Raw genomic sequence first — 12,341 nt, 5'->3', positions numbered from 1 at the left:
TAACATGGAGAACTAGAATAGGTTTGGTTTGGTTTTGTTTTGCTGTGCAAAATATAGTAACTTTGGATTCCTAGAGACCTGGATTCAAATCCTCTCCTTCTATATGAACAAAGGTAGGTATACCTACTTTATAAATTGAAGGAAGCTAGAACTCATAGAAGCATTATGAAAATTAAATATGACACTTAATACAATACAGAAATCATGCATGGCACACGCTAAGATCTTAAGAAATGTTTTCTATTAATAGTTAGAATATTATGTACTAAAAATTTATTAGGATAAATTAGTAGATGGCCATAATCTTTGACAAACAATATAGCATTGTAGAATATAGCATTATAGAATAATTGGCAAATAATATAGCATTATTTGCCCTGTGGAAATAATGACTATTTTGGAAATCTCACTGTTAGGAAGTTGTTTCTTATACAATATGCTTACTTTGGTTATTTGGACCATTATTAACCCTTCTGCCTCATAGACTTTTATTGAGGAATTAAAACTCTGGTAAAAAATTTCTTATTAAATAATTTAAATTCATAATCAATTATGTAACATCTCAAATAAAAACATACATCAGACACTTATGTAACACCAACCAGATATAACAAATCCGGTTTAACATTTAACATTTGTCTATACCTGTTTTAACTCTTTCAATTTTTTAAAAATAAAGATTTACATGTAACATTTAACAGCATCTTCACATCAGATTCCTTTCCTTCCACTTTTTAGTATCCCACGTACTGAAGGCGACACCTGTGGAGGTCATCAAATCACAGTATTCCAGGGATGGCATTAACACAGACTACAATATATATAAAATTTATGTAGTCGAAGTATGTACTTTTAAAGTGGAAATTGATTTTTAAATGTATGAAAACAGTCCTATATGTATATCTTTTCAACTTATTTTTATTGCAAATTAATCTGGATCTTCCATTTCAACAAGCTTCGTTGATGTCCCCTGTGTGAATGCCACATGCCTATCCAGTTCCCTAGTGAGAGACAATTAGATTGCTCATTTTCTTTCCCCTCTCACAGCCAATTCTGTAGTAAATATGCTAACTCTTTCTCCGTGTGAATAAGTGTTGACTTCTTAGTTACTTACATTTTTAACTTTATGGATGTTATTAAATTGGTTTTCAAACCAATTTATACTTTAACCAGACTTATATGACAATTCCCATTTCCACAAATTCTTGTCAACATTTGGTACTACCCAACTTGTATTATCAATTAGGTGATTATAAAATGGTGTCTCTTCAGTTTTGGATTACAACAAACAATATAGCATTGTAGAATATAGCATTATAATTCTACAATGCTATATTATTTGTTGAATAGTCTTGGATACTTTTTCATCTATTTATTGACAATTTAGTTTTTATATTCTGTGGTTTGCCAGTTGTATCCTTTGAAAATACTGGTCTATAATATTTATGTTTCTTTGGAAATGAAACATAAATATGTACAATATTGAAACATAAAAATGTACAATATTGGGTTGTTAATCTTTTTCTTTGCCATCATTTGTATAAGGTTAACAAAATATATCTACTCTGCAAAATATTCCTGTGTTAGTTTTGTGTTTTGCAAATATCTTCTTCATTCTGAGGGACATTTTTTCTGGTCTTCGCCATAGTATATAAATCTTGACATCTTGCAGCACAAATATCTTCTCCGTATTTATTTAATATTCTCCTTGCAGCACTGACCTACTCTTGGGCTTTCTATAGGGACTAGAAGCCCTATTTTCCAGAAGCTGCTCAGTGCCTTTAAGTCACTCCAGGGCTGAAGCTTTGGCATGGTTGGCTGGGTGGGAACGAAAGCCCAGTACTGGCATCTAGTTGAATTGGGTCGAGTGTTGTATTCTCTTTGCTCATATTTTGACTGAGATGTCCTTTTGGATCTCACTTAATCTCGTTTCCAAATTCTGATTTCTGTTCGGCTTCTCACTGATCATTTATTTCTCCTGAGCTTTTCTCATGTGTGAGTTTCAGCATCTCCTCAAATTTGAGCCTAATTTTAGGTCTTTGCACAACTTGAGGGCAAGGGCGTAGCTGACAGGAGCAGGTCACTTACACAGATAATGTATATTTGTTCAACACAGATAATCTCTAAATGACTGAGGACTTAATGCAATTTCTCCCATGTGACTGAAAGAAAATAAAATTTAATTAAGCACAGTCCTACAGCTAACTCTGGCTGCAATAGAAATCTTTGCTTTAAAGCATATTCCAGCACCTGCCTCATTTCTTTTTCTCTTGGCTACATTAAATAACTCTATTCTTAAAATAGGCCAATTATCCTTAAAAGGATGATAAATTAAAAACAAATAATTCTTTGCTGTTTTAGTAATCTTAGAACTTGTATTTTGAGTAATAATCCTTCATGCATTTACTCTATCTATTTCGAATTTTTAATCAGAACTGATATGTTTACAATAATAGAATATTTTGTAAAAAAAAAACTAAAGTAATTGAGTTTGATTTTACTGTTTTGGTTAATGTGTAATATCTAATATTTGAATGAAAGGTTTTGCACTTTTAAAGAGTTCATGGATCTTAACCATTATCTCTTTTACTGTCCAGTATTTCCTGTTGTTGACCATATCAAGATACAAAGAAAATGAAAGAATTGGGATGTAGCATTTTACTATTTTGCCTCAATTAGGAAATCTAACAAAAAGTAATGAGTAGTGTAGTTTATTCACTTTCATTGAGATCTACAGCATTATTTCCATTAGAGTGCCCTTTGGGATCTTTAAAACGAAATACTTTCTCTCATAATGTGTTATTAGAACTTCCACAAATATTAAACATCTTCCCCTATCTCCCTTCATCTGTGCCTCAATTCTATTTACATAAGTCATAATCAAATGACCTAATTTGAATTAACTTCTGAAAAGGAATCAATAATTAGAAAAGGTTGTAAATTGATTGATTTGATTAGTTAATTTAACTATTCTCTTATTCATTCAGCAAGCATTCATTGAACTACTATTATAATATGTAGTATTTGCTACATGAAAAATGACTGAAAATAAAAAGACAAGAGCTAAATCTATTAGGCCCATTTATATCTCTCATAATTCAAAATTACTGACTTTGGAATGAAAGACCTTAGATGGTTACAGATACTTGTATTTGATTATTAAATAACCATAGATGTGAGACATACTCGCACAATAACAGAGATTGTTAAAAATTGCTTTTAGTTGACTCAGTATGCAAAATACATATTCTAATTGCATTAGATTGAACTTCGCTACTCTACATCAGTTTTTGTAAGAGTGAAGAACAAATTAATAATTAATAAAGACCATATTTTTAGATTGTACTTTTAGTTCAGTGGCTCTGATGGCTTGACTTTTCCCAGAGAACTATCCATAAAACCAGGCCAGAGATGTTCACTAAATAGCATTGGGAACATACATTGGTACTTTCCTAATCTCTTAAAAGAATTATGACTCATTTAGACTCATTCAGACCAAACAGAAAAAATAATAGTTCCGTGACTTGTCTCAGCCCACTAAGAAAACAACAAAAATGGCAAGGATATGAGTAGGGAAGGGCTTATATCCACTATCTCACTCTCCGTCTCACTCTACTAGGGACAGGGAACTTGAAACCACCTCGAATCCTACAGTTAACTTCATATGTGGATGATACATTGGAGGTAGATAATTTCCCCTTTGCTTCCTTATCACTCCTTTTACTTTGAACCAAAACACGACAACTCTCAGGAATGCAGCACATTCAAGTACCTTGAGATGTGTCATGGAGACGAGGTGTGGACAGCCATGCGAAGAACTCTGGTTACAGGAGACGGTGAGGAATGTAATTCATTTATTAATTCTAGTTAAAAATCTACTTAGACTCTTCCAAATTATTTAGAAAGAATATTACCTTTTACCATTCAATTTACCATTTACCATTCAAGGAATAGAAAGAAGGAGAAAATCCTATCACACTAGCAGAACTACAGTAAAGACATGCCTGAAAGATAACAGGTTTAGAGGTTGTGGGAACAACTTGTCTTTCAGCAGAAGCAAGGTGGGAAGGGACTTCTGCCTTCAATAATGGTACACTATGCAATGCAGAATCCCTCAACCTGCTGAGAAAAATTAGAAAAAGCTACGGGAAAAAAAAAACTGTGAAGGCACAAGAGAACTAAAAATATAATGAAAAGTTATGTGCCAAAATTTAAGAGAAGATAGAAATTCAGAAAAGGGACTCTGTTTCTCTGGGATTGTTTGCTGATTGCCACCTATGGAAATGTACAGGCTGGTAGTGCTTCAGACAACTCTCAAGGCTGAGGGGGGAGGATGAAATTGGAAGCTGGAGACCAGCACTGTGATGATGGAGGACCCTGATGAAGCCTCTGGGCTTTTGAATTCAGGTGCTGAGAGTCATATCTTACAAAATAAAAGTAACAGGGGTAAAGCAGACCTCACAGAGGCTGCATCCATGCTTCACACGCTCACCATGGCTGATAAAGGGTACTATGTTGATAGAACCCCTGTCTCTGGAAGAAGCAAATGTAAATCCTCTCTAGAGGATGGCTTTAACCACATCCCACAGCATCACCACAAACAGTGTATAAGAAAAGACAAAATAAATTAAAACAAGCTGCTCAAATAACAGATAAAGGAAAAAGGGGCCATAAAAGTTCAATTTTTGAATTATCAGTTACTGACTTAAATATAGTGGTACTCACTACATTCGAAGACATCAAATGCAAAACTGGAAATTTCAGCTGAGAACTGTAAACTCTAAAAAGCAGAATCCCAATTCAATTTTTAAATCTGAAAAATAAAATACCTGAAATTAAGAACTCAGTCTATAGTTAAGAGCTGTTTGAATAGATTAGAAGGACTGATGATAGATAGATAGATAGATAGATAGATAGATAGATAGATAGATAGATAGATAGATGGATGGATGGATGGATGGATGGATGGATGGATGGATGGATGGATGGACGGACGGACGGACGGACGATGGATGGATGGAAGGAAAAGAAAAAGTGACATCTAGAATACAATGAGAGAAGTCTAAAATGTGCTCAAGAAGAAGTGAAAGAGAACTGGATAGAAGCAGTATCTGAAGTTATAATGGCTGAGAATTTTAGAAACCTGGAAAAAAGACAACCAATCATGGACTTAAAAAGGCCTACAAACAATATGTATGACAAATACAAAGTGAATCACATCTTGGCACATCATAATAAAACGCCAGAAAAACAATTACAAAAAGAAAATGTTAAACTTAAGAAAATATACATCATCAATGAAACAAGATTTTTAGACATACATCTGATTTTTTTGTATCAGCTTTATTGAAATAAGTTCACATACCACATAACTTGCTATTTAAAGTATACAGTTTAAAGTTTTAAAAATATGTATTCACATGGTTGTGCAATCATCAACACAATTTTTGAACATTTTTATCACTCCCAATATCCTCTCCCCCCAGACCTAGGAAACCACTGATCTATTTTCTTTATATATAGTGGAATCTTATAACATGTGGTCTTCTGAGACTGGCCTCTTTCACTTAGCAAAATGTTTTCAGGGCTCATCCATGTCGCGGTATGTATCATTATTTCTTTTCATGAACCAATAATATTCCATGGTATGTGTATACCACATTTTTAAAATTTATTCATTATCTGATGGACGGTTAAGTTTTTTCCATGTTTTGGCTATTATGGATAATGCTTCTATAAAATTTCAAATCTGAATATAACTTTTTGAAGAACTGTCAGACAGTTTTCCAAAGTAGCTACATCATTTTACATTTCCACTAGCAGTATATGAGGGTTCTGATTTCTCCACATCTACACAAGTAGCCAATACCTGTTATTATCTCTTTTATGTTTTGTTTTGGTTTGGTTTCTATAGCCATCCTAGTGGGTATGAAGTGGGTTGTAAGGTGTCATCATCTTAACATAATTAATGGAAGTCAGAGTCAACGGAATGATATATTTAAAGAAAATAACTGCCAACCTAGAATTCTATGCTTAGTGAAAATGTATTTCCAAATTAATTTGAAATAAAGAATAAATTAAATGTTGATAGCAATAAATAGCACATTTGTACAGGAGAAATATTAAAACAAGGGAATGTTCCCATATGAAAATTCAGAAGAGCACAAATCTCTAAATTACATGCTAGAAGTCAGGCGATCTCTAACCTCTGTTTACTTAAACACCTAATATAACAAGAAAACTCTTTACTTTCTTCAGGGGGAATAGGTTCTCCAAGCACTGTTTTTCCTTGTTTTGTAAGTAATATATTCAACTTTGTTTCAGATATATTTGTTTGGTAGATATATTCAGAAGTTTATCTGTCAATAATGGAAAATTATTTTGAAAGACAACTCTGAATGCATTGTACATTGCCAGGGAATAAGAGATGATACAGGGAGACCAATTAGGTCATTAGTGGAGGGGTCACCAGATGAGAAGTGAGGTGGCCACCGTCAGGAAATTGGGAAAACTGCACAGAGTTGGGACACACAGGATTGGCAGGGCTTAAGAATTGTTCAAATGTGGGGAATGAGAAAGAAAGAGGAGATGAGGCTAAAAATAAAGATACTAGTCAGGAGGATAGAGAACATAAGAGAAGAATAGTTTTGGAGGGCAGATAAGTGGTTTGGTTTGGAAGATGCGGAATTTGTACCTGTGGAAAAACCAAGTAAAGATGACCAGGTAAATGTACAGATTTGGAGCTCAAGGGGAAGTATTTGGGCTACAGATATGGATTTATGGCTCATGACATATTGTTTGTAGTGACGGCCTCGGGAATGGATGACTCTTCCAGGGAGACTGCCCAGAAGGGTCTTTACAGTCAGGGGCACATTCAGAATCACGTGGGTAGCTTTCTTTAAAAGTCCATGTCAAGGACACACCCTTTTTGTGTTCTGATTTGGTTGGATTATGGTGAGGCACGGTATTTGTGATTCTCAAGTTCACCCTAATGAATCTCAACTACAAAGAGAGAAAAAAAAGTTTTGAGGAATAATACCAACAATTAAGAGATAGAGGAAAATGGAAGTTACAAAGGTGGTTGAGGTGTCCAGACGGCCAAGAAAATCTAAGAGGAGATCAAGTTACAGAGGGTCAGCGAAGAGAGCACTTCACCAAGGAGGCCAGACTGAAAAAATAAAAACAGAATATCCAGGACAGTTGAATGACATTTTAGAAAAAGTTTCAGAGGAGAGGTGAGGAGTGAGGACAAACTGGTGTGTGTGTGTGTGTGTGTGTGTGTGTGCGCGCGTACGCGAGCACGCGCATGCACGTGAAGAAGGGGAGCGTTGGGTGAAAAGAGTGGCGGCTGCAGAAGTATTGATAGTGAATATCAGAATCTCCTACATACTGTGTCTGGGGAGAAGCTTAGATTCCTTCTATCAAATTAAAAGGAGATGGAAAGAGAAAATATCTGTATATGATCTATATCTGTATATGATCTATATCTGTATATGATCTATATAAAGAAAGCCCTGTGTAGACGTGCTACGAATGAAAAAAATATATAACCTCATGTTCTAATAATGTATGAGATTCATAGCTAGGAAAAATAAAGTCTATAAAAGAGTAATGAGATAATGAGAAAAGAGGAAAAGATGACATGCATGGGACAGAATGAAGGCATGAGGCTTCCTTCAATGACTGGGAAATTATTGCTACTGATTTTCAATTTTTAGTTATAGCTAAAACAAGGAAAATAGTTTGGGCATAAAGAAGTATTTTACAACCCACACCTCTTTGCAAAGTTTACTTAAACCATGCAAATGATGGAAAAACTACTAAAAATGATTCTGGGTAGCTAAGGAAGAAAAAAATGGGACATCATATTGTAATTATATCTTTCTCTATTTGCAACAGATGTTCAATGGGAAGCCTCGAATGGTTGGTGCTAGCTGTTATGCCTGGCTCAGAACAGAACAGCTTGTGTGAGCTCCAGGCCCAAAATGTCAACCTGAAAATAGGCCACAATTGTCAAATTCACTGCGATTACTGTGAAGAGACACTGCTAATGATACCCTAGGGGCTGTGGATTAGGTAACTTTTCTATTTCTAACCTAGGAATAAATTACTCAGTAGGTTATTTTGCATAATCAAAATATAATACCATGTGGATTACCTATAGGTGTGCCAGCGCAAAAGTATTCTGGATATATGAATATATCAAGAACATATGTTTGTTACTGATTCATGTAAAATTTCTATGAAGACAACTAATTTTTATTTATTAGCTAGTTTTAGGGGTGTTAGAGGCAATGCTGACTAGAATTCATACAAATAACACTGAAACCTATTATACTAAATATAGAAAATAATGTCATTGTATGTTGATAAAATTTTCATGATGACATTTTAAAGAAAAGCATTATTTTAGAAAGTGAGAGATATGGGTTTGGGTAACACTGTAGGATGAAAATAAACTAAAAAAAAAATTCAAATAGGAAGCTTTAATGGAAGATAAGAAAAAATATTAGAATGGGAAAAACAACAGAAGAAAGAAATCCTTTTGTTTAGCTAAAACATTATGTGTTTGAAACAAATATGATGTTCAAGGAGTTCCTAAAAAAATATGAGAAAGTTTGCTATAAAACATTATTTTCAGCTTAATAACTAAATTTGGGCATAATAAAAAGAATATTTTACTGATAAGTCTTTAAAAATGTGAAGAATTATCTCTTAAAGATAATTTTTTGGGGTAAAATTAAAAACTATAATATAATTTTTATAGACTGTATACAGTCAGCAATGGTTTATTATATTACCTCACAGCAAAGTAGTATTTGGCTCTGAAATAGTCTATGCATCTTCTAGATATAAAGAGATAATTTCCTTTTCTCTATGAAATTACTCAGGAAATGAAACTTACTAGCACAGCAGAACCTCAGCTCGCTATGATGATTACATCTCACATTTGGTTAGTAATTTTTACCTTTGTTAAGCAGCTCATCATTGTTTAGCTCATTTTATTTTCTTTACAGAATGATTTGGCTTACTGAAATTTACAGTTCTTTGTCACCAAAACAAAAATATTCCTCAAACATTTTGTTTCCATGTCTTATAAACACAATTATTTGCTTTTTACAGTCCAGTGTTCTTTACCCTCTCCCACTTTTCTATAATATTTTTGACTCTCCTAGCGCAATGCTTGATGCAGGGACCAGCAGTGAACAAGACAGACAGGGCCCTCGCTCTCCTGCCACTTGCCGTCCACGGGGCAGTCAGAAATCAAAGACCGTACAGCTGTGGCGAGGGTTATGAAGAAGACCAAGGTTTGCCACCCAGAAGCTGCCTTTTGGGATATTGACTTTAAGCTTTTAATAAACAAAAGACTCCGAAAGAACCCTTGACCCTCCTCTTCCCTGCCCAAGAAATTCAGATGGAAGAATCTGCTTCGAGAAGGAAATCTTAGGACGCCGGCCTCAGCAGCCTAATGTGAATTAGGCGCGGGACACAGGAGAGCTTCAGGCAGGGCCCATTAGCTGGAGACCTCATGTTCCACGGTTTCTGAGTGGCCCGGCAGCACCCTGCCTGCCATAAGAACCCTTGACCCTCCTCTTCCCTGCCCAAGAAATTCAGATGGAAGAATCTGCTTCGAGAAGGAAATCTTAGGACGCCGGCCTCAGCAGCCTAATGTGAATTAGGCGCGGGACACAGGAGAGCTTCAGGCAGGGCCCATTAGCTGGATACCTCACGTTCCACGGTTTCTGAGTGGCCCAGCAGCACCCTGCCTGCCACGTGCGTTCCTCTATTCCTCAAGTACCCGTCAATCACTCATTCTCCCTTCTGAAATCGCACACCCCTACCCCATCTTTTCTCCTTTGTCCAAAATGACGTACATACCCAACTCTACCTGTTTTGGGAATTTTTATGCTTATGTGAATTCCCCATGTGCTTGTATTAAAAATTTGATTTTCTCTTAATCTTCTCTGTTAATTTGATTATTAGCCTAGCGAGAGGAGCTAAGAAGGTGGGAGAGAGAGTATTATTATTTTTAGCCTCACAGCTATGACAAGGGGAAGCCTCCGAAGCTTTGCAAGGCTCTCACGCTCTTTGATGCTACAGCGTTTGTGCCAATCAATATAGCCTTGATTCCCAAGGAATCGGTTGTCTACTTCCCTTCTTCTGTCCAAATCTTCTTCAGACAACTGGCCTCACCATTTTTTGTCTTTAGCCCATTATAGGCTGGGGTTGATGTTTACATTTTAATGTTGTCTCTTCAGCTCTATGTGTCTCTCTTACACAAGAATTTGAGGACTTTAATCAACATTTTCATACAAAACATACAACCTCTTGAAATCTTTTCTTTCTTCTGTTGGACCTCTTAAAAGATATTTCTTGGAAGACCTCTCCATCAGTTTATACCTTATGAAAATTTTATGTGCCTTTATATAAAACTTTCTTAGTTTTCTTTTCCAAGCGCTCACTCCTTAAACTTAATTTGTGCATTTGTCATTGCAATTTCTACACTGCGAATACTTTTGTCACTTCGAAAATAAGTATTGGCCTCTTTTTAAATATGTGGAAAGCATTGCGATTCCACTGCATTTAATGCAGACCTGAGAAAAGGTAGACTAGGCCTTGTGCTAGCCTCACCTTGCTTTGGAGAAAGGAGCCCAATGACCTATCTGCTTGTGCTCTGTAGTGAGAGCGGTCTTACTGTTTTCCTACAGGGAATGGGAATGACTTCGATAGAGTTGATAGGTGTGCACAGTGCTACCTGTCACTTTGCCACTGGATGCTCATGACAATGACCATGAGCTGCACACTGACTCTGGTCCTTGGCATCTATAACCACCCGTGGCCTTTGTCCATTTTACTTAATGTGATGCTCTTGTCATATGGCACTGAAATTAGAAATGTATTTCCCATCAGTGATTCAGTAGCCTCTACTGAACCCTAATCATATACTAGGCAATGAGATAAGCCTGCATCTTCATTTTATAGATGAAGAAATAAAAATTTAGGGAAAGTCAAAAAGCCAATAAGGCAAAAAGGGGAGTAAACTCAAAATTAAGTTTGTTTGACTCTAAAACTCCAGTGAGCACATGGCAAGGTTGCAAGATTTCTCTAAAACAAACGAAGAAAAGGTCCTCAGTGCCACCAAAGCACTTTCCAGGGGCCCAGCCCACTGCTTCCTCCTTTATCTAGTCAGAGAGCACAAGGTCAGAGCTGCCCGCAGTCAGCGTACATTCTTCCCGGGGGTCCTGCTCCAGGCGAGCTGTCATATACAGATGTGTGTTGGGGGGGGGGGAGGCGATGAGAAACCCACATACAGAGTTCCTGGTCTTAATATTTCCAATACTCAGCAAACAGTTATTTTCCATTGATGATGTGGATTAGACAGCTGATAATTCACCTGTCTTTCTAATGTGAATTTCCTAAAGGAGAGGGCAGTGAAATAAACTGATTTAAAAAGTAGACTGGAAAAAAATATATCTGCTGTACATTACTCGTACCCAGAAATTTTACTCAAAGTTCAAACTGAGAATGAGATTTCGAAACATCCATATTGTAGTCCCTTGTAAGTCCTTCATCTGCAATTAGAATAACTGAAATAGGTATCAATTCTGACACCTTTTAGTATTTCCGCAGTGCCTTGAAACCACATCAGCAAAAACAAAATTAGCTTGCTGAATGATTTTGAGTCTGCTCTTTGGTTTTCCTGAGATCCCAAACTCGAGAGTGAGCAGCACCTGGGACCCAGGCCTAGGGGTGCCTGACATATTCACAAGTTTTTCTTGCAGGAACCCAACCAGATACTCATGGAGAAAAATGGAAGAAGAGTCCCCTCCTGTTTCTGGCAAAGTGAGAAGAAGAAAATAACCATATTGACATAGACCCAGAGCGTTCTGCACAATGAAGGTGTCCTCTCTGAGGGAAGACTTTAGCAGAGCCTTATCTGAGCAGATGGAAGGCGGTTAGCAGCCTTCCTGTTCCACCTGAAAAGCTGAGTCTCACTTCTGAAGGTCACAGCCAAGGGACTCAGGGCCACTAAAAAACTGAGATTTAATTAAAAGATAGAGTGCTTTTTTTTTTTTACCACTGGATTAATAGGACTCCAGCATATTACAGTAGATTACAGTTTAAATAGCTACAAGACACAAACTCTACTTAAGAAAGATTTCTTAAGAAAACCCAAAGAAACCAAGGAAGAAGAAAAATAAGGAAACTGCAGGAAACTGAAGCCCTGATACCTGGAGCTCCAGCAAACATTAAACGCAGCCCAGCTACCAGCCAAATAAACATAAAACCTCACATTAAAGGTCTATTTATCTCATTTTCTATTACCTTGAGGAAAGAGT

Source organism: Pteropus alecto, unplaced genomic scaffold (assembly GCF_000325575.1).
Source record: "Pteropus alecto unplaced genomic scaffold, ASM32557v1 scaffold16, whole genome shotgun sequence".
NCBI lineage: Eukaryota > Metazoa > Chordata > Mammalia > Chiroptera > Pteropodidae > Pteropus > Pteropus alecto.
Note: the sequence above shows the minus strand (reverse complement) of the source record.